This window comes from Amblyomma maculatum, chromosome 1 (assembly GCF_055883805.1).
Source record: "Amblyomma maculatum isolate TAMU_Amacu chromosome 1, ASM5588380v1, whole genome shotgun sequence".
Classification (NCBI taxonomy): domain Eukaryota; kingdom Metazoa; phylum Arthropoda; class Arachnida; order Ixodida; family Ixodidae; genus Amblyomma; species Amblyomma maculatum.
In genome coordinates this window covers 307,407,916-307,431,124 of record NC_139344.1, presented here as the reverse complement: position 1 = coordinate 307,431,124, position 23,209 = coordinate 307,407,916, and the positions used below count along the sequence as shown (strand labels likewise).

General features: G+C 45.6%; 1 pseudogene; it reads right to left on the bottom strand.

Annotated features, from left to right (window-relative positions):
* Positions 1 to 5,489: 5,489 nt before the first annotated feature.
* LOC146207016 (uncharacterized) lies at positions 5,490 to 22,998 on the bottom strand (annotated as a pseudogene).
* Positions 22,999 to 23,209: the final 211 nt, after the last annotated feature.

The window sequence follows — 23,209 nt, the reverse complement described above, 5'->3', positions numbered from 1 at the left end:
ATGGGATGCCAGAAAGGTTTTGTCCTTTCCACTTTCCAAGTTGTTCCGGTGTTCCTGTAGTCTCTTATTAATACATCGTCCTGTTTGTCCTATATAACAGGCTCCACAACACCTGTCTTGCATCCAACAAATGGGTTTCTATGTTTCACCCCACATTCTTGCTTCTTCGCTTCTCTTTCCCTTTGAATAGCCGGGCAAATCCTCTTCATCTTGAGCGGGACGGTCAATGCGACGTCAACACCATACCTCTTGCCTACATTTTTGAGGCCATGTGAAATTCTGTGCACATACGGTACCACCGCAACCTTCCTCTTCCTCTCACCCATGCTGGGCAGGGATTTCAGTCTGTGCGTTCTTTTAAGGCTCTTCAGTACCCGGCAACAGGCCTCATTAATAACCGGCTCCCGATAACCGGCCTTTGCAATTCTTGTCACTTGTCTTTCAAAACTCTTGCCCATGCCGTCGTAACAAAATTTCTTCAACGCATTTAATAAGCATCCCATTCTTCACTAATTTGGAATGCCCCGAATTGGAGCTTAGCAAGGGCTTCATCGATCTCGGGTTGTATTTCCAACAAACATGATCATCACCGAATTGAATCAATAAATCTAAATACTGTAACCGATCGTCCACTGGTTCTTCAACAGTAAATTCCAGCCCGGATCCACACTCAGTAAAAACATCCATAATGTCCCTCATTCGTTGATTCAATCCTTCACGGTCTGTGAATACTAAAAAGTAGTCCACATACCTGAAGGTGGAATGATGTAGGCCCTCCAAGTTATCCTTCAGGTGTCTGTCCACGTACATTAAGAAGATGTCACTCAAGGCCGGTGCAACACTCGACCCAATGCATATGCCAGCCTTCTGCGTATACAGCTTGTTCTTCCAGCCTATGAACGTGGACTCCAGGTAGAACCTCAAAAGTTCAAGGAAACTTCCAACACTTACACCTGAGGCATCAATGAAGTCACATTCATTACTGTCTTCAGTAACGCACATTTGAACACGCTTAAGGAGGCAGTCATGGGGGAGGCTATAATGCAAATCCTTGACATCCATGCCGAAGCCAACACATTTTCTTGGGTTGTGTTCTTTGAGGAATTCAACAAGGGCTTCAGAGTTAGGTAGCCTTAGGGAGTCTGATAAAGTCAACGAGGAAAGGTGTTTCTGCAAATATTTGGAGACCAGGTGCTGCCATGGGCTCTTCTCAGATACGATGGCTCTAAACGGAACATCAAGTGTATGCGTTTTTGCCGAAAAGAATACTTCCAAATGTAATTGCCTGCATTGTTTCACCTGTTCACGTATTCGTTCAAGCCCAAGATCACCTAGTAGAGCCATAGCCCTCTATCATGGTCGCTTTCATAGGAAACCTTCTGAAATTCTTCTCAACAGCAGCCTCCGTTTTTACCTAAAACTTATTCTCAGAAAAAAATAGTAAAATACCCATCTTTATCTGATAGTATAACTCTGAGGTCTCTCGAGGCCATCCATTTTGCAATATAGTTAATAGGGCACTGTTTCCCCTTTAATCCTTCTTTTGTGTGCTCTAACACTTCCAAGCACTCATGGATGCACCGCGACCTATCAGAATCTTGAACTCTATTTGCAATACAGCGTGACATGGTCACCTGTTCAGCCTCATCAACTCTAGGCTCAAAAGCATGCTTAGGACCCAGCTTCAGCATCTTATCAATATCTAGAGATATGTCTTCATCTGCGAAATTCAATACCTTGCCTTGCTGATCTTCGTTCGTCTTCTTTTTTCGTGGAAGCCGAGGTAGAACCACCTTCCAAAAAAATTCCGTCAATCTTTCACTCAGGGCACTCCACTCTGTGTACTTGCGACACGCACGCTGCTTGCTTACGCGTACTCACACACGAGTCGTAGACAATCCTTGAAGTGGCGGGCTTGCCTCCACATCTCAAACACCATTATACGGCAGTCTTCTGCAATGACCAGTAGACGGCCTCAGGGACCCAAAGGTCTTCAGGAATTCCGGAGGCACTGTGCAGAGCTTGAGGTACCAAGAGGCCTTTCTTGCTTGGCAGACACAAACGGCGATGGCAGGCGCTAACACCTCAGGGTCATTAACCGAAAGGTTCTGAAGGACACACGAAGAACCCGTTGCACAAGAAATATGGCTTACCAAGATACTTTGTTGGGCGAGTTGGTACGTATTCATTATTAATTTAAACAGCGCGAACACGAAGACAAAGGACAAGATAAAAGAAAGCCACAGTACAAGCGCTGACTCAACTATGCCTAAGCCCTTTACTCCAAGGCCCAGAAAAAACAAACATGAAGAAAACGAAACAATCACGTCAAACAACCCCTGGGTTCACCTGCTGCACAAAAAGGCACTTAAAAAAGCCACCTCTTTGCAATAAGCGTGTCAGCAAGACTTCTCTTGCTCTTTCAAGCAAAGAGGTGGTTTTTTTGTGTCCTTCAGAACCTTTCGTTTAATGACCCTGAGGTGTTAGCGCCTGCCATCGCCGTTTGTGTCTGCCGAGCAAGAAAGGCCTCTTGGTACCTCAAGCTCTGCACAGTGCCACCGGACTTGCTGAAGACCTTTGGGTCCCTGAAACCGTCTGCTGGTCATTGCAGGAGACTGCCGTATATAATGGTGTCTGAGATGTGGAGGCAAGCCCGCCACTTCAAGGATTGTCTACGACTCGTGTGTGAGTGCACGTATAGCAAACAGCGTGCGTGTCGCAAGTACACAGAGTGGAGTGCCCTAAGTGAAAGATTGACGAAATTTTTTTGGAAGGTGGTTCTACCTCGGCTTCCACGAAAAAAGAAGACGAACGAAGATCAGCAAGGCAAGGTATTGAATTTCGCAGATGAAGACATCTCTAGATATTGATAAGATGCTGAAGCTGGGTCCTAAGCATGCTTTTGAGCCTAAAGTTGATGAGGCTGAACAGGTGACTATGTCACGTTGTATTGCAAATAGAGTTCAAGATTCTGATAGGTCGCGGTGCATCCATGAGTGCTTGGAAGTGTTGGCGCACACAAAAGAAGGATTAAAGGGGAAACAGTGCCTGTAAGGTCCGGCGCGTTGCCGTTTGTATTTTTAGCATACTTGGCTGTGAAGGAATGTCTCGGCAGGGTGCCGTGGTGCGAACTGCGCATCTGGTCTGTTTTCAAACTCGTGGTTCCTTCAAGGAGACCATTAGTTTTAGAGCGCAGGCTCTTCGGACCCCGGTCACGCGCTTCCCTTTGATACGGGAGACGGGACAGACCCTCCGCTTCCCCCGAGCGGGACCTCATTAACGTGGCCCCCCCACCGCGGTCCCGTCGCGCGGGTGAGAACGGCCGGAGGCCATAAATCCCGCGAGAGGGGTCTGGCTTTCGTCCAGCTGCATAACGTGTAGCATGCTAGTACACGAACGTAAGTAAGCGAAACGGTCAGACAGGCTGCGACGAGTGGCATACATACGCGGGAAAGAGAAGCTACAGTTACTGTATTTTTATGTTTTTACGTGTGGAAAGGGGCGCACTTTCGGCTCATCTCTGGAGCGCGGGACAGGCCTCGAGTGCCTTCTGCTGGAGCTACTCCTTGCGTTAGGACGCTCGCGCTGGCGAGCGAGTAGTGGTTGCTTTGGAGCTGGGGCAAGAGGCGCCAGCTCGACTGCGGGGACGCGGAGTCCCTTATTGTCGCTCTGTTTAGCGGTCGGCGCGGCCGACCGCGGCTAGTTTTCCTTTGTGAATATAACTCTTGTACCACCTCTTGTTCTTTTGTATAAAGTTCTCCTGTTGTTTACCAAGTTGCTCCACCAGCTTACTGGCTTGCTCCACCATCCAGTCACCCATCAACACCGAACCAAAAACTTTACTGGCGCAGTCGCAACAGGATGGGTGTGCTGCAGCTCAACCGAGAGACAAGGTGCGTGAAGCATCGGGCGTCGATACGCCGAAGACAACGAGCAGGTTCAGGAGGGTGCGCCAAGCATCGGGCGTCAAGGCGCCGAAGACGAGGACGTCAACGAGCAGCGATACGAGCGACACAGAAGCTTGCAAGCGCAAGTGGACGCGGCCGTCGACGGACGCGAGCGGAGCCCTCGAGTAGCGACAACAGCTGACGACTTCAAGCGGCGCCACTCTGACGATCGACGCCAATCCAGTCCGAAAAGAGGACCCGGCGGGCAGCACGGAGCGAGTTCCCTGGTCCCTTTGTTTTTCGTGGCATTCACTGTTTGATGTGGCTGGTGTAGTTAATGCTGACCAGATTTAGGCATCTTAACCCCGACAAGGCACTGACAATGTACAGTGACGGTGACGGAGGGGGGGGGGGGGCGGTGGCGACAAGGGCAGCACTGAGGCGCCGAGACCTCAGCGTGGCCGAAACATTGAGAAGGAGCTAGAGTTGTATGAAAGAAAGATAAGGGCTTTAGAGCTCCAGATGCAACTCACGCTGGCTAAGATAAGGGCTTTAGAGCTACAGATGCAACTCATAATGGCTAACGGGCAAAGTGCGGCGCCTTCGGAGAACGAGCGTCTAAGGCAGTACGCTAAGCTACTCTCCGGCGCGTTCCCCAAATTACCAGCGGATGATGAAGTGCCGGTCTGGTTTGAGTGGGTGGAATGCTCGCTCGAGGCTTACAGCGTTCCGAAAGAACACTGGGCGTAGCTCGTGTTCCCGATGCTGGCCGAGTGAGTGACCTACTTGTCAACTCGGTTCACCGCCGAGCAGCACCGGGACTACGACAAGCTGAAGGCGGTGGTTCTAGAGGAGCTAAAACTTTCAGCCGCAGAGTACAAAATGCGGTTTTCTGGGGCCACCAAGCGCCGCGAAGAAACCTGGAAGGCATTTGTCACCCGCCTCCACATTTATTTAAATTTTTATTTAAAGTCTGAATGCGTGTCATCATTCGATGAACTTGTAAGGCTATTGGTAGCCGATCAGCTCAAGGCGGGGCTGTCAGAGGAAGCCAACAAATATGTTAAGCTGCGCGAAGGATAGAAGTGGCTGAATGCGGACGAGATAGCCGCGCTGCTACAAACATATAAGGAAGCCGCTTCCTCAAGATGTTCACCTTGAGGAAGGACAAGAGACAAACAGACAGCACTTAAAGTTTCTATTTCTTGATATTGCTTGGACAATGACTGATACTTTCTGCAAATAAGCACCAACAACAAGGCATCACTCTTACAATTGCACACTGAGCTAAAATGATTCTTATGATACAAATAATCTCTTTTAAGCAAAAGACCTCCTCAGTAAAACTGTCCTGTATGCAATGGGTGAAAACTACCACAAGGTATGAAAAGTGATGAATCCTTTACGTAACCTTTTCCTTCAGACCGCTAATGCACAGTGCATCTTGCCTTTGGTGGCCTACACATTCAAGGTAGCCATTCCCGACTAATTATATACCATACAATTTGCTCCTCTGTTATGTTCACACATCTTTTTAGGTTGGATTGAGACTTTCTAACCACATAAGAATCAGATCACAGGCTTACTTGATTGTTGCTGACTTTAGTCCCTTTCTATCTTATTGGGGAGGTCACAAATAAATGTATTTTCTTCCTCCGAAAATTTAGTGAATAAGCACCAGTCGGCTACTTCATCTGGCAGTATCACATTAAGTGCTCTGCCAAATGAGACAAAGCATTCCTTGAGATGCGGTGGTATAGCAGCTGTGTCTGCAATAATTATAGGTCTGCACATCAAGGCACAAGTGTTGACCTCTTTCAGCAGCAATATTTTTTTAATAGGCTCATATGCACCACTGTAAGTTTTGTGAATGTTGTATCAGAGAGGGATGGTCGCTTCTAGGTGGTGCTGTGAAAAATCTGCTTTGCCTGTATGAAGCGCTCATACTGAAGTGCTGTCGACGCAATGACACCTAAGTGACTGTCTAGAGCATCCTGCTCTTTAGTACTGAAGACAACATCTTTTCCCTTACCTAAAGGCACAAATTGTCTACATGTGTAGCATTTTGCAAACGGGGATAGCCAAAGCTTTTCATGCAAAACTATTTATCCCGGAGAGATAGCAAGCTGCTGTTCATCACCTTCTGCAGTTGTTGGTGCATGAAACTTCTGTTGACTATTTGCTGAGGGATGTCTTTGGCAGCTGACACCTGCCGAATTATGCTTCATAAGGAAAATAAAACCGCAGCAGGCACAGGACGGAGGGTGGAGACAACACAGGGCGGTACTGACTGTCAGTTGTCAGTACCGCCCTGTGTTGTCTCCGCCCTCCAAAAATCTTCCGTGCTGAACTATGCTTCCATTTCCACTTTCAAACACAAAAGCAGAATGCGCCCATAATGGTCCAAGTGACCGAACACAGTTGGCCAAATGAAGCAACACATGAACATTAAATGTCATGCTGGCAACACCATACAAACTCTGGCATTGAACGACGAAAGTCTCCAGAAGCAGCTCTGAAAATAAAGAGAATAAACATTGTTACATAAGAGCGCAACCAAAACCAAAAAGTCAGCTAATTCAGCAGAGGCACTGCCAATGCATGTAATAAAATTTTGTGTTTAAGCTTCTGTACCTAGGTTCAGCGAAAATAAACAACTCCAATCCGTGCTCTAAAACATGTAATGTCTCCATTCCAGAAAAGGCATATGACAATATTCTTAAGCATAATAATTATCTAATTTACACTACTACAATTTTAGATCAAGCAATAATAGTTGTTTCAGGAGTATCATAGTCAATTGCAAGAAAAGAAACAGCCCAAGAATAGGGCTGCACTTGACAGGTGACAGGCACTATGAGGTCACAGCCTGTGAAACCAACTATGAGAGAGATGCAAAAGTGAAAACACTTTTGCATTGTCTTGCCGTAACCAAGTGGTGCATTCTCAGTTTTTAGTAGCCCAGCTCATGACATCAACCTTCCCAAATACACTCTGCAGAGCGACCATCTTCAGTTCTAAATGTGTTTCAACACATTATTTTCCGACATTTGTATAACAGTATAAACAAGTGAAAATCTTCATTTACATGTTTACCTTAGATACTTGACAGCTATGCTATAAGCAATGACGACACCTGTTATATGTTACCTGCTTTTGCAATATCCGTTAGAGCGATCTCTTCTCGCAAAAGAATGTGCAGGGCTTCTGACAGTTTGGAGATGTGTCTCCAGTAGTCTGGGTGCAGGATACCATGTAAACAAGGCAGAACATAGAACAATATCCACTGCCTCCACTTCGATGCCTTCAGGTGTGCCCGATATTTTATCGAACGAGGCAGTCTTGTCACACAGTGTAGAGAGAGAGAGAGAAAACTTTATTTCAAAAAGAAAAAGAAAAGAGAAAGGAAAAAAGGGGAGGGGGCAGTGAGTGGAGTCTTCATTTCAAGACCCCAGTGGCCTGGGCTGCCGCTCTTGCCTGAGTTACCAGCCTACGCTGGGTCTCTAGATCATAGCATTGCAGAGTGGCCTCCCACTGCGCCTCCGAATGGTGCATGTTTATGTGTGGAGGTTTGGGGCCTGTGCACCCCCATGTGACGTGGTAGGCGGTGGGCTGGTCGTTGCACCAAGGGCATATGTCTGTGTAGTGTTCTGGGAACATTATGTTGTATTGATGTAGGTTGGGGTAAGTGTTGGTTTGGAGCTGTCTCCATTCCCGCCTTTCTTGTGCATTTAGACCCTTGTGTGGAGGGGGATAAATCCTACGTTGTTCCCGTAGGTACTTAAGTCGCGCGCCGTAAGTCGCTGGGACAGGAATGCTGGTTGTGAGATCGGGATTGGTGGCCGCTCGGCTTGTGTGACCTCGAGCTAGCCTATCCGCGACCTCATTACCTTCCAATCCAGAGTGCCCCGGAACCCAAGTGATCTGATGTTTGAGCTGTGAGGTTGTAGCCAATGGGTTAGTTGTGAAGCAAGCTAATTTTTTAGGTATTCTGCCTGCAAGAAGGAGCCGACACGCCGCTTGTGCGTCGGTGATTACGTGCAGCTCTCGATTGGTAGCGTCTCCGTAGGTAATGGCCAGCACGATCGCCGCCACTTCCGCTTCTGTGATAGTACAGTGCGGGATGGACATGCTGGAGACTTCTGTGTATGAAGAGCCCACCACCACTGCTGCTGCTGCGTTCGATGTATGCTCGTATAGAGCGGCATCCACATAGACAGTTCTCGGACTGCGTTCCACTGCACGCTTAAGATAACTCACTCGGGCGTGTCTTCTGCCTTCGTTGTGGACTGGAGACATGTTCTTTGGGAGCGGGGACACATATACTCTTGCCCGGTACGGAACAGGAATGTTAGTCGTTGACTGTATAGCTTGTACGTCCGAAGGATAGCCAACGCGCTCGAGAATGAGCCGGCCAGTCTCAGTTGACAGAAGGCGTTCCCTTTGGGACAGGAGGACAGCCTCTTGACTTTCTTCAAATGTGTTGTGCAGTCCAAGAGCTTCCAATGTGACGTTGGAGGTGTATGGCGGGAGGCCTAACGCGTTCCCGTAAGCTGCACGTATCATTGCGTTTGCTTTGTTGAGATCTCTTCGGAGCAGGGTGAGGTAAGGTAGTCCATAGGAGCGGCGACTGATGACCAGCGCCTGCAGCAGACGGATCGTGTCTTCTTCCCGCATGCCTTTTCTGTTTCTGGCCACCCGGCGGATCATTTTAGAGATCTGCTGTGTTGTATTCTTGAGGAGGTGGAGCACGTGGTCTACTTTTCTATCGCTTTGGAGCCAGAGACCCAGGATTCGTATGAGTGGCACTTCCCGGATTGGGACCCCATGTAGGAGGATGCTAAGATTGTCTGGTGAGGTATAGTGGTACCCACGTATGCGGATGACTTCAGATTTATCTGGGGAGCATTGGAGCCCGCATCGAAAGGCCTCTGTTTCCACGCAGGTTGCGGCTGCTTGAAGTGTTTCTTCTTTCTGGCCTAGAGAGCCGGTGGTTGTCCAGATCGTAATGTCATCAGCATACAGAGTGTATCGAATGTTCGGAACCTGTTACAGAGCCCTTGCGATTCTAATCATGGTGATATTGAAGAGGAGCGGGGAGATGACCGATCCCTGTGGCGTGCCCTTGTTTGGCATGTCTTGAAGATCCGATCTCATGTCACCCATTCCTATCGTTGCCGTTCGGTTGGACTAACAATTCTTGACGTATCGGAAGGTGCGTTCGCCGCAGTTTAGGTTATTGAGCTCGGATAGGATTGCCTCGTGAGACACGTTATCAAACACGCCTTTTAGATCTAGCGCCATAATGAGGTGCTCGCCTCCTCTCGGAATGTTAGAAAGTACCTCCTCCTTGAGGAGAAGAAAAGCGTCTTGAGTGGACAGGCCAGATCTGAAGCCGATCATGGAGGGATGGAAGAGGCCGCTATCTTCTATGTAGTGTTGAAGTCGCGTCTGAATGACTCGCTCGTAGAGCTTGCCCAGGCACGAGGTGAGTGATATGGGTCGTAGCGTTTCGACCGCCGGCTTCTTGCCCGGTTTTGGAATTACGATTATCTCCTAGCGCTTCCACTCAGAGGGAATTTCATTCTCCCACAGCGCGTCGTTCAAATACGTGGTGAGGTCGCTGATTTGTGCCTTGCTGAAGTTGCGGATCATGGCGTTGCTGATCTTGTCCATTCCCGCCGCCGTGTTGCGGGTGCATGATCGAACTGCAGCATACACCTCGGCTTCAGAAATGGGAGCATCGAGTGCCGGATTTTCCTCGCCCTGGTAGGTCAAAGAGCAAAGAGGAGCTGGGCTGGTGCCAATATATTTGTCCTTAAGAGCCTGAAGCAGCGTGGCGTCGTCCCCTGGAAAAAGGTGAGCAATACGCTTCAGGGTCCGTGTAGATGCGGATTTTGATTTAGAGGGGTCAATGAGGTTCCGCAGGATTGTCCAAGTACGGGACGTTCCCAGCGTTGCTCTCAATGACTCGCAAAACTGTTGGATATGGATGCGCTTAGTATGCAGTGGTCACTTCCCAGGGTTTCTTCTAGGTTCGTCCATGTAGCCTCAGCAATGTTCTTGATCAGGGTGAGGTCCGGGCAGGAGTCACGGGAGACGCTGTTGCCTTCCCTTGTCGGATATATAGGGTCGGTGAGGAGTTCCAAGCCGAGGGCTTCTATTGCTCGCGCAACTGTCACTCCTCTGGCTGAGTTTGACTGGTACCCCCTGTCCCGGTGGGGCGCGTTGAAGTCCCCGACCACGACCAGCTGATTTGCTTGCGCCAGGTGGGTGGCTTCGGAAAGGAGGTTGGTGGAGTCGGCCTTTGCGGGTCGTGGCTGCTTCTACATGTCGATGATGAATGTGCTCTTTCAGCCTCGTTTGTTAGGCACTATTTCTGTCGCTAAGTGCTCAACGTCCGGTTCGGATGAGTGCTCAATTACAGTAATGGCGTTTGCGACGAGGATTGCAACCGACGGCATGTGGGGTTGGCGGATCGTGTAGTAGCCGTCTAGCGTCGGTGACCTGTCGACTCCTACACTCTAAAAAAAAAAGGTGTGATCTTAGTCTTTTTGGGGGGTAAACTGCTTGTCGCTGAGCTAACACCTTTTTGGGGTAAGGTTACGCTGTGTCTTGGAAGACTAAGTATTTATACCATTGCATGTAGTGTAACATTACGCTTCTGGTAGCATAAACATGCACTTTCACAAGCAGTGTAACTGTATTCTACCCAGGCATAACGTTGCACCTTTCATAAAGGCCTATGTTTTAGTCTGTCGATGGCATAAGCATACCCTTGCATCAAAGGTGCAAGTTTGCACCTTGACAACGTAAACTTATCCTGTATGTACAGGTGCAAAGTTACCATTTTAGAGTATAAATTTATATTACGACAAAGAGTGCAAAGTTTTGCACCTTTATGGTGCAAGCTTATACCACCAGGAGAAGGATAATGTTGCCCTCCAAGCAGTTTAAAGTAATGCCATATTACATAGGGTATCTAAGCATCATCTTGTGGTATATATATGCTATCCACACAAGAGCACTATTACCAATCTGCATCGTAAACTTGGTCACTGGAAGCAGGAATAAAGCTAACCAATACATTTCAAGATTTTCTGGAAGGAAAGATTATGTTGAAACATTGCAATATCTTTGTGTCGTCTGGAGTGTGACAGTGAGCAATGTTTCAGGTGAGGTAGGCTGTGTCATGTTGTGTTCAAGCCGTAAGTTATGTTGCAGAGTGAACAAAAAGAATTTACAGAACAATCGGTTAAGATAGCATACAATGGTGTTTATTTCACCTCATTATACACCGAAGTTGCAGCAAGGGACTGGATAATCTTCTCCGCACAGTCAGGGCAGGGATGTACCACGTATTTGACCTGCATAGAAAAGAGAACTTGTAATCGGTTACTCACGAAGAAAGTCTCACAAAACATGCTTATGGAGTAATTAATTCACATATAAAAATAACACTGCACAAAGGGCAAGTAAAAAGGAAGACAGATGGAAATAGTGCACCAGTACAGGCTTCCAAGTGTTTATATAATGAGAATTGTGAACTCACACAATATATAGATCAATGAAAATTCTCCAAATCTGAGGTTTACCTGTGCCACTAACACACACATAGACAACTAGCACATTGCAATCTCAGAAAAAATTGACAATATGCTCAATAAGACACAATATACAATGAGACATATTCTTGTTAGGAGCAGGGTCAAGCCATAGGCATCACTGATGTTGGACTACCCAGAGGGTCATTTAAAGAAATATGAATGAAAACATATTGATAAAATAGAAGCTGGCCTAATAAAGGCAAAAGATGTGATTTAAAAAACCCCTCCCTCTACTCGTTCATATGTGCAGTTCTCCTTTTTTTTATCATTAGCTTTTTATGTTAAACTTTGTTTTATCACCTTCACTTTCACCTTTGTTGTTTGCTGGTTTCCACTCCAACACCCAAACATTATAGTTTGCTTTCACACCTGACCATACCAGTGGTCTTGTTTCTAGTCACTATGGTCTCACCCTCCTAGAAAACACTGTCTCTGGTCCTTCATGACATTATCTTATGTTGCCTTTAGTGTTAATGTTTTCCTGAGACTACACTGTCTTTAGTCATCTGATCATCCATCACAAGTGACAACTGCAAATCTCTTCTTCTTTTTTTTGGAGGGGGGGGGGGAGGTATGGGGGGAGGTTCTTTTGTTCTTGCATTCGTTGTCATTTCTCATGAATATAACGAATGAAGCTTGTTCCTGCAGAGCTTGCTCCTGCAGGGGTATGTCTAAGGCCATTCTATTGTTTCTGCTTTTAGTGCAGTTTACATTCCTGGAAAAAGGCATGAATATACCACAGAGGCTATGCCTTATAAATGCAGGATACCACTTCTGAAAGATGGAACATTTCATGCTAAAAGAGCAATGATAGCAAGGCACATCCAAAGCACCTTCTGCACATGTGCATTACTGCAGTGATGTCACAGATGCAGAATTATGTAAAGCATGGCAATAAAATGCAACTTTTACATAAGTTCATTGCTAGTTTCACACCACACATCAGCTTATGCCGATGCCAAAAACTTCTCGAGACTGCCGTTTCACTTCAAAACTACATTATCTTGCTCAGGAGGCAAAAAACAATACACTTCAATACCCCTATAATTCCTTGAACAAACCACAAAGCTTGAGATTCTATGTATTGCTGCTTCATGTAATGCTCGCAGCACATGCAGCAGGAATAAAACTTCTCATAAACTGCAATTTGCCAGAACTGTCAACTGCTTATCTCTTTAGATGCCTAACTAATGAAATTGTAAATGCTGACCAATATTATACAAGAATGATTATTAAAAAGGGTTTACAACAAATTTCTCGAAGATTATGTTCTTTACCTTTACAGATTGCAAATTATAAACTATGAAGAGACGCCCGTGCAGTCTCTGCCGGTGGGTTGTGCAGCAATGTGGACTTTGGGTACCTGGTACAGCTTCAGGATTAGACTTAATTATCTATTCTTTTTGTTTATAAGAGGCAATATGAAAACTGTAAAATCGAAGGCTATTAATGAGTGAGCCTAGGCCTAAAACCCTCCTAATCATCTATGTGGTCTAACATAATGAGCATCAAAAATATTCCTTTAAAAGCTTTGCAAGTTGGTTTTTCCACATTACATAACTAAAAAAGGGTGTTGCTGACATTTCTTATTCAGATAATATAGACATATTTTGTGTTTTTGATGATGCAGAAGAAGCTAACATGATTCTGACAACAATACCAAGTGCAGCAATATTTTTTACATGCAATGTGGGAAAGCAAGACAATAGTTTTCAAATATGCCTTTCCTTGTTCAATATTCTGAACTACATTGCTCTTTCAGAAAATTTAAGAACTGGGCTCACCTATAATATTGGGGACCCTCATTTCTGGTATATAATACTGTCCCCTAAAATTATAATGCAAAAGTTAAGTCAATTTTGGTTGATTAGCCATTCAACCATTATCCTCTACCACAGACATGTCCACTGTGCTGCACAATCCAGTTCTAATTGTACTGCAAATTTCATTTCATTCATTCTCCCTTTATAGGCCCATAGACATGACATAAGGGGTGGGGGCATATATATATATATATATATATATATATATATATATATATATATATATATATATATATATATATATATATATATATATATATATATATATATATATATATATTTGTTAAATGGTAGTGGTGGAACACAAGAAAAATACGCTGAGTACAAATGGCACAAAACAATATAAAGAACACAAAAGAAACAATAAAGCTGAAAGTGCTAAAATACCGTCCATTACATATCACCTGCAGTACTTCATTTTTAGTTTCATTCTATTGTGGACATACCTAGCAACATAAGAGCATGTGAGTTGTTGAAAATTACACCCATCAGAGAACATAACCTTACTGCTGAGAACCAAGTGCTAACAATTTAAATATTAGGTTTTGAAGAAAAAAAGAAAAGAGGCATACATTAACAGCTCACTCAATAAAAAGAAGTCAACATGTTCAGATCGATTACATACTGAAAAAATTCCTCCCTTGCTAACTTGCTCAATAGCACTGAATGGTTCCAAAATCAATGCAATGCCAGGGCTATTGCTCCTCAGCATAGAAAAATATGCTCTTTTATAGACATAAAGCAACAATGAACAGACCACAATGCCACAGCTATGTCGAAAAATACATACCACACAAATCTTCGTAGTCGTCCAGCGCTGAAGAAAGCAGGTTGATCTTTAGAAGCAGGAGTAACAGCACTTCTACACCGTATTCCTCCTACTGGCAGGTACGCTGCAGCAAAGGTATACCATTCATAACATTAGCATGATACTCGTAACTAGTACATACATAACTATAGTACAAAAAATAATGGCACCACACATGCCAAAACAATGACTCAAATATTTTGACAATGAGCTTAAAAGCTACAACTCCTGTTCCTAGATATATCTGTAACAATATCTGCCACCTCTTTACAGTCGAAATAACTGCTTAAATAAACTAGAATAGCAGATTTATGACAAACTGCTAGCACAAAGACAATACACATTAACTTCAATGAGGGAATGTCTCAGTACCAGTGAATTCTAGTAATGAGTATAACACAATGTCTGACAACAGAAACTACAGAAGGAAAAGAATGTGTTGTTATTGGTCAGGCATAGCCTCCTTTCTATGGGTCAGGAGGCTGAAAAGTTCAGAATGGAAATAGCTAAGTAGAAACTATAGCAAATCCCCAAATGAAAAATATTAGTGATATAAAAATTTTCCTTAGCTCGCTAACGAAAATTAGCACATTTAATCAAAATAGCTGTTTGGGCCAGTTGGTTCATACTTACACCCTAAAAGACCAGCGAAAAAAAAAAGAAAAAAAAGAAAACAGGTACAAAGGAACACAAAACGTATTTCAGTGCCCGTCCTGTAATTTTTTGTTCCTTTGTCCCCGTAATTATTTTTTTTAGCGCTGGTCTTTTTATGTACCGATTACAAAAAGAAAGTCAGTCTTAAAGCAGAGAAGGGGTGACACATGGTTTGCTTCAATGCTGAAGACATCTGATCACCAGCTAACCCAGATTTTTCACTTGTTAAGTGATTTGATCGAGTCCAATATTTATTATCAGTTCTTAACATAAGTGATCAGCAAGTTAAATAACACCATTTACTCGCACACGCCCTCAAACACAATGAAACTCAATTGATAAGTCACTGTCTGGGCGTGCACCATATTGCACGGCATGAGCGAAAATGGCAACGCGCAAGGAGACACACACATGGCACGCGACATAAATATTCTCCGACGAGAATCCCAAGCAGTATACATTGAGGCAGATGTCAGTGATCAGCAATATGTGCCACAAAAGTGCGCGTGTCAATTTAAACGCCCCTTTCTGGACGGAAACAATGCTTTGGACTTACCAGCACGGATAGCAGAGACCAGTTTCAAATTCTTTGAAGAAACGGCAGTCTACGTTCTTGCGCAGACGAGACGAAGGACTTGAGCCTGCAGCGAAAAAAAAAAAAGCATGAGAAATGTCTTTCCTGCACATTGCGTCACTGCGACAGTATACATGTACACGAATCGGCTCGGTCCCACCTCTGGTCTCGACGCCATCAGCTCAAAACTGCGGGGTTAAATCGGCGTTCTGAAAGCGTGACTTTAGGATATCAAGCGCGCTGCCTTCGAACGTACAGGTTGCTGGCAAAAGAACCGTAAACTTAACCCATCACCCTGCATGCTCTCCCGCATTTATGGCAACGTTCCCGTAAAGCAGCAACAACAGACGATCAAAATCGATTGTAGGCAGCGAGCAAAAATAATGCGGCATGCAAACACGTCAATGCGTATCACCGGGACTGCATTAGCGCTCGTCGACGCATACTTTCGACCGCAGGATATGCTTGTGAGCGTCGTAGACGACTAAAAATGCACCATTAACATCCCGCAAAAAGGTCGTGACCATCTGAAAATTTTGGGATGCGCCGCTCCTCCAGTCTGAACTGAGGGAGTGGTATGCTCAGGTTGGGATCCAAGACGTCGTGCTCAGAGGCCGTTTCACAGACAAACAAGCAGCGTCGCGGACGTAAGCAATAACAAAACATGTTCAGGCCAAGTTAAATAGCAGAGAAAAACACGTAAAACGAAATGTAAAACGTCACTTACATGCGCGGCTGAAATTTGGCGCCAAGGATCCGTTGGAACACCACCACCGCGACGACCAGCCATCCGCCGTTTCATTCCGAAGTTCACACTTTCACGAAGTCGTTTCATAGTGAGGCATCGATGAGCGCACTCGATGAAATAATCGCTGAGAGCAACCGAACTTTTCTAAAAACACAGATGAGTACCAACGACAAAGAGCACGAACGCTGACTCGTGCGGCAATCGCCGTCGTCGTCTTCTCGGACTCGCAGAGTCGCAGGGAACGCAGGCAGGCTCAAGCAACTACGAACACGTGACGCTGCGTTGAGAATAAAAGCAACAAAACTAAAAAGCAACTGCTTCGCTTCTCGCCTCACCACCACTCCCCCCTCACCTCCCCTTTCTCCCTGTTTTGCAGCGTACACACTTGTCTGTCCGCCCTTGTTCTGAGTTCGGCCTTGCTCCCTCCACGGTCAAGCTCGCGTAGGAGTGTCGGGGGGGGGGGAGGTGAAGGGGGAGGCACCGCATTTTGTAAGAAGATAAGATGCTCCCAACTTTCGACGATTCCCCACCTCCTCCGGAGAAAAACGGGGGTCCTTTTGTGGTAGCTCTTGAAAGGACATGGGACGGGAAGAAGAAACACAGCCGCACCCAGCTTGAAACCGGTTACCATCATAAAAAAAAAAAAAGAAGAAACAAGCGGCAAACTTTTTTTTGCTTGAGCTGCAGGGACGAAATGGTGTAAAGTCATGCGAGAGAGACTAACGTCTTCCGTGCGGGTGATTGCGCAGGGTATATTTAAGCCATGCGGTTTCAGATAGCATAAATCCCGAAGTTACCCTCCTTTTACACTCTTTTTTTTAGAGTGTACCTCTTGCAAACAGATAATGTCAGGTCTGATGAGGGTGGTGCCGAGATATTGTTTCAGCAAACCCTGTTTTCTTCTGAAGCCCCTACAGTTCCATTGCCAGATTTCTATGTGTTCGATGTTCGTGCTACGGTGTGGGGTGCCAACGGGCAAGGGACGCGAGGCCACCTGACTGCTAAGGCCCATACTGAGTTCGAGCGCGGATTTTGTACGAACGTTCGTGCAAAATAGAGCACGACTCATGTCCTGCATGATGATTCGACGGGCGACCGGTGGCAGCACAGGGGGCACACTTAATGTTGGGGTCCCGGACGGAGCGAGGGCAAGCCGCCAAAGCATGTGACCCCGCACAACGGGTACAACACGCCTTCGAAGGATCATTCTTGAGCTTGCACTTCTTCAAAGCGTGGCCATACTGCATACAAAAAGTGCACAGGGGAACGTGCAGGTCCTCACGGACCTCGACGGAAGTCCAACCGATGGTTACACGACGCGCCGCACAGAGGCGGGCAAAAGCGGGTGGGTCAGTTTCAATAACATGAACAAACTGTCCGGAGCGCTGTGCAAAAGAGAGCCTGACCTTACAGGAAGAAGGGTCCAGATGAAGAGCGTGGTTCCGATGATTGAGTGCCGCGATGAGCTCCTCTGGCCTTATATCGGGGTCAACCCCAGTCAGTCGTACGTGCGGATTCCGCTGCTTGGGGATTCGGACGTTCACAGAGTTCCACGTTGCCTCGAACCGTGAGATTGCGGACTTCAGACGGTCGAGGTCCTCAGGGTCCCTGGAGGTAACCGTCAGGGCGCGATGAGAGGCCCTGAGAGTAACAGCTCCGATTCCCTCAGCTTCTGGATCGATGTTCGCCTTGAGCAGAGCCGCCACCTCGCTGCCAACGTTGTCCAAGGGTGCAACAGAAGTTAGGAACATCTGGTGCAGCTGAGGATCCGGGCAGGAATCTCCAGACTGAGGAGGCCTGTACGGATGAGAGGTCGCAGCAGGAGCTGCAATGGCAAGCGCCTCCCTGTTGATGAGATTCTGAAACGCCGCTCAACGTGGCAGCATACGTCCGAGGGACCTGGGGTTGCCGCCTCACGTCGCAGAGGTCCGCCGCAGTAGTGGTGTCCTGGGTAGTCCCGCAAGCAAGCCGCATTCGGAGGACACCCAGCTCATGCTCTCGCGCCGCCAAAGAGGTCCGGAGCGTTTCTGAACGGTTCAGCTCAGCGACCGCACACGCAAAGAAGTGCGCAGTGTGTCGGTACAGGGCACAGACCAGAGGCAAAAGGACTGCCCTGGTTCCGGGACAAATCTTGTTATCTTTGTCCAGAATTGTCGCAACAATCTGCTCATGGACCCTAATGGCGTCCGTGTCTGTGCCAAGCTCCAAGCGGTTAGATTGTGGCGACTCCGAGTCCGCAGTTGTCTGCGGCGGAAGGCACAGGAGCCCCGAAAGCTCAGAGATGTCGGGTTCCAAATGGAGACTGGCGGAGGTGGAGGCAGGGTGGGACTCACGAAGCGCACCAGGAGTTGCAAGGTCGTCGGGGTGGTACGAAGTCTGGTCCGCGGCGGTGGTATGAGCCGCCCGACATGAGAACACGTTGCACAGAGACGATGGCTGCCTGCAGCAGCCTCGTCGGCCATGGCCAAACAGGCAGCCGGTAGGCCTAACCAGCCAGCAGCCAGAGACCAGAACGGGGAAAAAAGCGATCCTAGGGCACGGCCAGCCAGGAAGGAGGCCACTCGGAGATTCTCCCAGGTTTTACCGGGCTCCTCCGAGTAACATGGGTACCTAAGACACCCGGAAATTAATATAAAAGCGAAGTAGCAAGAGACGCGAAAAGAACCGCCAGTCAGCCAGCCATCTTCGTCTTCCTCCTGCACAGTGTAGAGGCTTGATGACCAAAAGGCGGGATTGGACTCTTTCTAGTAAAGGGGCAGAACCTGTAAAAAAAATATTTCATGCTTCAGTTGTAAGCAGAGAGAAAATGACCACAGTTGAGAATACACTATGACAATAAACATAACAGATGAGTGATAACAAATTAATGGAAATAGCATTATTCTACAAGCTACATAAATATTCGTACATGTCATTATCATTATCAGGTTTAGCATTTTCTTCCATATTCTTCTGTTCCATATTCTTCCAATTCACCCACTCCTGTGCTAGCAGTATCCATTTGACCCTTGCAGAGCTGTTAACCTCACCACCCACCTATTTTTTGCTGCCCTCTGCTATGCTTATTTTCTCTTGGAATTAAAATTGTTGCCCTCAACAACCATCGGTTATATTATTCTTTTGCATTACATGTCCTGCCCATGCCCAAGCCTGATTCTCGATATTCACTAAAACACCAATAACTCAAGTAATTTCTCTGACACACTCTGTACGTTTCCTATCTCAAAACATTACACCTACCATTTGTGTTTCCATAGCTGTTTGCATTGTTCTTAACTTAAGTAGAACCCTTTTTGTTAGCCTCCGTATTTCAGCCCAATTAAAGAAAATTTAAGGTATGATGCAACTGTTATATACTTTCCTTTTGAGCAATAACAGTAAGCTGCTAGTCATAATATGCGAGCAAAATATGTTCTATCGTAATGTTATTCGCCTAGTTATTGCCACATCTGTGGCTGCTACCTGCTCTAAGTAGACATACAATGGCAAATAGCTTCCACTCATAAAAATGAAATGCTGAACACAGTATAGTATGTCTTCTTGCCCAATAGTGCCAGAAATCTATGCTAGACCCTGGGCAGTGCCCGTTGAAAATTAAATGGGCTGCCATCACCTTGTGTCGTAATGGTTTTTCAAAATATGACCACAAGAAAGGTGCCTTGGAAGTGAAACTATGTACTTCCATCACCACTTGAGTCTTCGATTTCTCTGTATTCAGTAAAGCAGAGACTACGGATTTTGAGATGTTCTTATGCAGCAGAGTCGCAGCTTCCACTTTGCCACAGAATGTGTGCGTTAGACAAAGTGACAAATTAGTAAATCACTCCTGAGCCAATTTTATTATCCAACTGCACAAAGACAAAAAGCTTGCGTATCGGAGCCCCATAGCACAAGCTATATCATATATGAATTGAATTGTGAGGATTGCCTTATCGACACAGAAGCGTTGACCTGAATTCGATGTTGAAAAATTGTCTCAGTGACTTAATTGTCTTACAACCCCTAGCAGAACACAGTGCATATATTCTGCACTGAACCCAATATCAGTGGAAAAAATACACAACATGACCTAAACCAAACTACAGACTACAGAAATTACTAAATTATTAATTTAAAGCACCAGTGAAGTTATGCATGTTACTGGAGGAGGATGAATTGAGGCAAAGTGATACTACAGATTACTTTCAATAAATAAATAAAATGAACACATTGCTGCTTCTGTAGACATTATCAAAATGGCTAAATAAGGAACTTAGCAGTCTAGATTTATGCTTTTCCAATAAATTATTATCATGGCTTGGTGAAGAAATTTTATGTGTATTTAAAACCCATACAATCGGAAGTAAACGAAGCTCCTCCTCCTTTTGGAGGAAGAAAGACACGAGCGCATTATCAAAGTATGCAGGTCAAGACCTCGTGCTTATATAAGTACAACACCAACACAGGCTTGTGTACGTCTAGGCCGTGCGTATATAAGCCGTGCATTTTCCAGTACTTAGTTTTCAAAAATTTGGTAGGTGTGTTTTGGCATTTATATATTTGTTTGAAATTAATGTGTTGCATTTTACGGCTAGTTGTATGATGAAAACTGCAAAATGTAGTGATTAACAGTAAAAAAAAATCCCAAAGCACAAAAGATCATAGAAGCAAAAAGGCACAGAATAACAAACAGGCAGGTTCCCCTTCTGCATAAACTCGGCAATACGGCCAATTGGCTGCAGTTTGCCTTCCAGCAGATGTTAGGCAGGAAATCGAGGGAAATGGCCTTTGTATCTCAGATGTGTGGTCCTACACCACACAAAACCTTCTTAAAATTTTCTGCTAAACAAATTTCCCCCTTCACCCCTTGGTACCAAAATCTCAACAACGAACTGTCCACTCCTCACAGGACAGGAACCAAAGCAGGCCTACTACTACTACTTCCATGAAGAATGCGGGAATGTTGTTTGGGAATGAATTCATTTTTCTCGAAGTCAAGCTTTGGGGGGAAGCCAAGTTATATTTCCGCAAATGCTCCATTGCTACTGCAAGGGAGATGCTAGTGGGTGCAATTTGGTATCTCCCCCACTTTGGATGCTTTTTTAGTATCCGCTGCTCCATTTGTGTACTCTGATGGGAAGGAAGGAAATGGGAGGATTTTTTTATCAACGATGGGCCTTAGGCTAGAGTGAACATACCAAAAAGTGACATTGTTTGACTTGAACTGATTCCATAATGTTTTACTGGTTGATTCTTACCAGTTTTTTTTTTCAGTTAAAACCAAAAAGTATGCAGCCTAGGTATACAACTAGCTTGGCTGTCTCCAATATTAACCACCGCTAGACCAAGCAGAAAAGCATCGAAGAACCACACACATTAAGTGAAGTACTATCCCTCAAGCCAATTTCTACAAATAAACAGGCAAGAATATGTGAGTTACACATTAGTTCCCGTCACCTAAGCTGACGTGTTTTGATAAATGTTGTAAATATATGAATATGATTACGCACTTATTTCAGCATACCCACGACCATTGTTCTCATTTCCCTCTTGACCTTGCAAAGCAAGTCATTTGTCCCCATCTCAGACGTATCCTACCACATATATCAGTCCGTGCCAACTAAAGCAAACCAAAGTGAAATTTTATCAAGAAAGGAGAAGAATGTCCTTACCTTTCAAATTGATGAGTGCAGAGGGCCCTTTAGATCCACTGTTTACATCTTCGTAATCCACAGCAAGCTTCATGTCATGCTTCACCATGTGTGTGGTTCTGGCCTCTGGCTGTTCCTTCATTATGTACCGCATGCTCCCTTCAGGCAAAAAGTTTATACATGAAGATTGCTTCTACATGTGCGTCTACTTTTCTAAAAATTCTACTTTTTACATGTTGGCTCTGCTGATTGTCATTAACCATTATGCAGTTTCCCAAACTACTGTCAAGCCATCAAGAACCATGAAGTACCACTCACCTTCAACATGTTTTCCTCGTATGTAGAACCATGGGCATCTGAAGTAACCATTGAAGGAGACTATATTGAGTACTGCTGCCCTTGCTGGTGCATCAGCTGAGCAGCACAACACAAGTAGCTTCGAGTAGTGCGTTGTCGACTCGTATGTCCACTTTACCGGTCCAGTAGCATTGACTTCAGTAACAAACTGTTCCAAAAAGAGCTGCATGTTCGGATGGGTCTTGCCGAACCACAGCCCAGCAAGTACCGGATGTTTCAACCACAAGTATGGTGGCAGTTCATTTATGATGAACTGTAAAAGCCATACTGACTTTTTTGAGGACTTCCAAATTGGACTGTCGTCAGTATTTATCGTTAGGGTGATGTCGTCTCTTGAGAGTCCTCTCAATTTCTTCATTTTATCGTAGCACTCAGCACATGTTATATCACAAATACTGGAGCTCGGCTCTTGAAGCTTTGCCAGGTTTGCATGAAGATGATGTTTTGTGCTTTCAATTGCAAAGATGAGTTGCTTATGCAGATTAAAAATAACGAAAAATGACCCGCAGCCTTTAAGTGTCTGCAAGGCACTGGTCTCCAGGCATTTGGGGCACTGTGCTGAATCCCCATCCACATTTAGTGGGCCCCTGCACGTCTCACAGAAATAATGGTACTGCACAGTGTCATGCGTTTCATTGCACCAAATTTTCCGAAAGGCATATGTGCTATGGGGCAGTACAATACGTCCAAAAAGAAAATTTATGAGCCTTTTAAGGTCACCTAGTGCAGTCCATGTTAATCCATGAGATACTGAAAATGCAATAACAGCTGCTATCGCGCTTATCTTTGTGACTCTAGAATCAGGCAACGTTTCATTGCTAAACTGCTCAAAAAATGATGGCAGCCCACCAATGTCATCTTGGGAACTTTCAGTCTTCACTGAGACTCTCACTGTTGATACTAATGTCATCACTCGCGTCTGAACTACGTCACTGAAATCATCGAGTTCTGTCTGCAACTCGTCTTGGGAGTCGTAGATAGAAAGTTCTACGTCTGTCGTTGCGTCGCTGCTCGTGTCTAGCGCAGTGCCTTTGATGGGTGGAACGTCTGTGTGTCCGTTTAGAGAGTGCACTGCACCACTCGGCTCCGTCTCATTCGCTGAATCGTTTGCGTTGTAAGGC